This window comes from Marmota flaviventris, chromosome 6, assembly GCF_047511675.1.
Source record: "Marmota flaviventris isolate mMarFla1 chromosome 6, mMarFla1.hap1, whole genome shotgun sequence".
In the NCBI taxonomy this organism is placed as follows: domain Eukaryota; kingdom Metazoa; phylum Chordata; class Mammalia; order Rodentia; family Sciuridae; genus Marmota; species Marmota flaviventris.
Window position 1 is genome coordinate 76065084 of NC_092503.1, and position 5342 is coordinate 76070425.

At 36.8% G+C, this 5342-nt stretch overlaps 1 pseudogene; it reads right to left on the reverse strand.

Annotated features, from left to right (window-relative positions):
- Positions 1–265: 265 nt before the first annotated feature.
- On the reverse strand, positions 266–387 carry LOC114086998 (small nucleolar RNA SNORA72; annotated as a pseudogene).
- Positions 388–5342: the final 4955 nt, after the last annotated feature.

A 5342-nucleotide genomic window follows, 5' to 3' on the forward strand; every position in this document is an offset into this window, starting at 1 on the left:
TGGTTGTACTAATTTACAACCCACAAACAGTGTAAAAGTGGTTTGGTTTTTTTCCTCCATATTCTCTCCACCATTTATTATTATTTGTATTTTGATGATTGACATTCTGACTGGAATGAGATGAAATCTCAGTGTAGTTTTGATTTCCAATTCCCTAATTGCTGGAGACCTTGAACATATTTTCATATATTTGTTGGCCGTTTATATTTCTTCTTCTTTGTTCTATTTGTTGTTGTTTGTTTGTTTGTTTTTGTTTTTGCTTTTGTTTTATCACCAGCATTTATAAAATCAGACCCAGGGAAAGAACTATGTCTGGGGACACATGCATAGTCATTATATAGTGAATGTCCATTCATATTTCTTCTTTTGAGAAGTGTCTGTTCATTTGCCTGTTTATTGATTTGATTATTTGTTTTTATAACCAAAAGTTTTCTATGAAGATTTATCCTCCTTTTATTACCATCCTATTTCTCTATTTTCTTCTTCAGTCTAGCTTTTTCAAAGAAAAGTGTACTCTGCATATTAATATAAGCTTATGCATATTAATATTTTCAAAATGGTCCTTAACTTTGAAATCTCTCTTGAATCCTATTCCACTTACTAGTTTCTTCTATTTGATTCACATGTTAGGTCATATCCAGTTCTTGATTTCTCTACCTTCAAAGTTAGTTTCATCACTCCTTCATCCTTGAAATTCTATCTTCCCTAGGTATGTAACACACCTTTTTGGCTTTTCTCATACTTCTGCTTCATTTTAGTCTTATTCACTGATTCTTCTTTCTTCACCCATTATTTAAATATTCATCAGGATTTATTTTTAATAACTCCTGCCAATTTATATCTCATCCTAGACAATCCTGTCCTTACTCTCACCCTTGATTTTTACCTGTGCCATAACTCCCCAAACTGTGCTTCGTAATATAGACTTTGCCTGAAAATATAATTGCCTCCTAACAATTTCCAGGACTTGTCAAATGCAACATGTCCTAACAACTCATTATCTACAACCCCCAACCCTTCACCCAATTTTCTTTAGTCCCATTGGTGATTCAACATTCATCTACTCTGTCAAGATGGAAACACAAAGTGTTTTTTTTTTCCAGTGTTTATTTTTTCCCTCCCTGGCCATATTGAGTTAAACATCAAATCTTACTTGTCTCTCATATTATCTCTTAAGCATAGCTCTTTTTTTTTTTTTTGCCACAGCCTTGATTTTGTGTCTTTGCATCTTGTGCTATACTTTAGTTACAATTTCCTTGCCTTCTTTCTCCAATCTTCTCTGATTTATCTGCTAGATGAATTGTCTTATTAATATAAATCTGAGATTTCTCTGTTTCAGTCCTGCTATGGGGCCCAACTATTCATGGAAAGCTCCTAACACTGGCATTCAAAGCCCTTTCTGATCTGTCCATGAGTGTCTCTCCACAAGTATGAACTACCTCTTCCATGACTTGCTATGTTGTTCACTTCTCTTTGCCTTCATTCATGTTTCTTCTTCCTACTATGATTTTTCCCAACTTTCCCATCTGATAGACTCATATCTATACTTTAAAACTGTTGGGATACTCCTCTTGGACACTTAATCAGTAATTGCTTTATTCTGCCTGTTTATCATCTCCATAATTCTATTATTACACTCAACAATTACTATTTATATTCTGCCTCAGATACTACACTTCAAATTCCCTGAGGACAGGAGTATGGTTTATGTATTTTCCAAACTTCCAGGCACATAGGAGGCAATCTAAAAATCTTTATCAAACGGAATCAATTCTATGTCAATCTCCAGCAAGAGAAGAGTATTTCACAAATGAATAAAAATTAAGTTGACTGATGTGCTAGTTAGCTTTTTGTCACTGTGACCTAAATACATGACAAGAGCAGCTTAGAGGAGGAAAGTTTATTTTGGCTCAGAGTTTCAGAGGTTCGGTTCCCTATCAGCTGTCTTCACTGTTCTGTGCCCAAGGTAAAGTAGAGCATCATGGAGGAAGGGAATGGCAGAGGAGTGGTCAGCTTAGGGTGGCCAGAAATCAGAGTGAAGGTAAGGGGCAGTAGGGAAGATAAGCCCTATGGGGCACAGCCCCAGTGACCCACCTCCTCTAACCACACCTCGCCTGACTATTATTACCACCCATTTAGTCCAGTCAAACTTGAAAGGACTGATTAGGTTACAACTTTCACAATTCATTAACACAGGAGCTTTTAGGAGACACCTCATATTCAAACCATAGTAGCTGATTATTTTAACAACAGCTCTCTGACATGTGTGCCTACCCACGGCTTCAGAGGACATAGAGTAAATGGGATTCATAGTCCTTGCCCATATGGAGCCTAGTATCACAGCTACCAGGGCTCTCTGCACCCTGCTGAGACCATGGCTTCCTGCTCTTCAGGTTGCCTGACTTTCTCTCTTCCCTGTTTCTTGTGGTCTGTTTGAATTTTGTGCTAATCTAAATTCCTCACCAACACCTTCTTTCACCTGCTCACTGATCCATAACCTGTTCTTTCGACTGAATTGCATTTTAAAAGTCCCTGGCTTGACTTTGCTGGTCCTAATGCTGACTGCCGTGAAATGACCTCCGTCCCCAGTGACTATAATTCATGTTTTCCCTAAAATGTACAATGTACCCACAGTGTTAAGGCAAATAAGCCCCATGTCATATTATCAAATATGGTAAATTCAAGACCAGTAGACCAGAAATGGCCTGCCTCTTGTTATCTTATGCGGTCATGTGCACCACATTGGAATATTTCTTTCCTCCAAGGTGGGAACTGAGTCAGAGGCCATCTGTGTGGCCCTTCTCACCAGTCCTGAGCGGCCAATAATTAATTTAGGCTGAATGTAATTACTCCCTTGTTAACAGTAGTTTTTCTGCACTTTCCTCAGCTGGCTCCAGAGACACCGGTGAGTGTGATGTATGACTCTTGACACAGAATGAAACCTGAGCCCAGTGAAAGGACACAGACTAGGAGAAGTTGCTCTGTGCCTCTTATTGCCTTTGTGGACTCAGTAGCTTTATCTGAGTACTCCAGTGAGGTGTTCTTTTTATTTTTATTTTAAAAATTTGTTTATATATGACAGTGGAGTGCATTATAATTCATAATTCACATATAGAGCACAACTTTTCATATCTCTGGTTGTATACAAAGTGTATTCACACCAATTCCTGTCTTCATACATGTACTTTGGATAATGATGTCCATCACATTCCACCATCATTTCTAAACCCATCCCCCCCTCCCTTCCCCTCCAAACCCTCTGCCCTATCTAGAATTTGTCTAATCCTCCCATGCTCCCCATCCCTACCCCACTATGAATCAGCCTCCTTATATCAGAGAAAACATTCTGCATTTGTTTTGGGGGGATTGGCTAACTTCACTTAGCATTATCTTCTCCAATAGTGAGGTGTTCTTAGGAAGCATTGCCCCAGGCTGCAAAGACGAAGTGTCAGAGCACAAACTTCACTTTCTTTGACTTTTAACCCCACCACCTCTGTTTGCATTTGAAAGCCATGCACACCACTCTAAAGGAAAGGGAATGGCTTGTTTATTGATGAAATGGAGGTGCTTAAGAGCAAGAGGCAGGTAGGTCCTAGTAAGCTAGAAAATTACTTTTTAATCAGAAGTTACAAAAATCAATTCAAATCAATTGAATATATTTCAATATATAACTTTTTTTTGAAACTCAAAACAATATGACAATGTAGCCAATTCTTTTTCTCCTGAAGAATACTGGAGACAGCTCTCAAATTTCCATTTTGTCTCAACTTCACTCTCATCTCTGCCCACATGTCTGTGGTGCAAAGCCCAGAGATCACAACAAAGGTAAAAATAACTGCCTGATAAAAGGAACTGATTCTCTTTTTCAGAAGGAGTTATAAAAATACAAGTTTTCATTGAACAACCATAAATTGATCAGAATTCTAACACAAAATTTGGAATTTCTCCACACTATATGAAAGAAAAATTATTGTGCTGAAAATATTTTCTATGTCATGTGAAGCTGTTTTAAAACATGTTTTGGGCCTGTGGGCTGATCATAATTATTATGCTCCCAGACTGAGACTACCAGAGACATGCGTGGAGTAGAACAGGTTGAGTTTACTGGCTCATTGCCGTGAGGGAGAATGCACACCCTCGGGGTGGTGGTGAACATCTTGGGAAAGGGGTATTAGAGAACTGAGGTTTGTGTGGTGATTTGGGGGAAAATTCACAGAAGCAGGACTTTTCTGGATTGGACACATAATGAAAGGAAGTGGGGGAATTTTTATAATCAATCATCTTGATAAATCATACCTAACAGGAGAGAAGATTAGAGAAAGCAAGACAATAAAGAGTAAAGAAGTAGCAACCACTCACATAACCCTGACTGTGGAACATTTGGTCACCTCTGTGTTTCAGAAATATTCTTGTTTTTATCTGTATTCACACAAGATCAAGGAGTATTCTTGCCTTTGTTTGGATCCATCATGGACCCAGGTGCATCCAATAATATTAATATTTGGGGAATTAACTGGACTAAGACAAGGAATAGCTGGTAATGCCTGGCCAACCCCTGGAACTCAGGAATCTCCTTTCTCTTTTACTTGGAAGCTAAAATTCACTGAAATAAATGCAAAATTATAGAATTTTGGTTTATGGGTTAGAAGTTAAAACAAAAAGACATTTTTATTTCCATTTTCAAAAGGCAAATAATGGGAACCTAGCTTTTAAAATTAAATGGACGTAAAGTAAGTTAGATCAGCCATTTGTCTTGAGATATGGCTAAACAAAAATATTTTTTAAAAATATAATAATTATTAAGTTGTTTAGGACATGAGCGAAGTAATTCTGCATATGCACATTTTTTTTGTTATTACATTTTTAACCTTGATACTATATTGATAAGCTGAATATTTTAGTATTTTTAAAATAAAGTTGAAATAAGCCAGAGTTTTACATAGGTACTTTTGTGTAAATGTAGCTTTTAGAATAATACAAGAAATATATACATTTACTGAAAATACAAGAACATTTGTTTTAGTATAAGGAATTTTAAATGGAGAGAAATTGTCATAGTATCCCAGGATTTAGAACAGGTTTGTCTAGTGAAGTCTGAGTCAAAACATGAACAAAAGTTGAGAACTTGGACAGTCAGAGAATACTTGTCAATAATTTGTAAAATCTAGTAACCAGAAAAATATTTTCTTTTGAACTTATCCCCAGAAGTGCTGTACTTTTCAACATCAATTTGCTAGTGTAGACTTGGTCTTAATTTATAAATTAAAACATGTTTGAAAGATAGGTAGAGACTAGAACTGTGATAAGACACAAACCACAAAAGTAAAGCACATGGAAAAGCC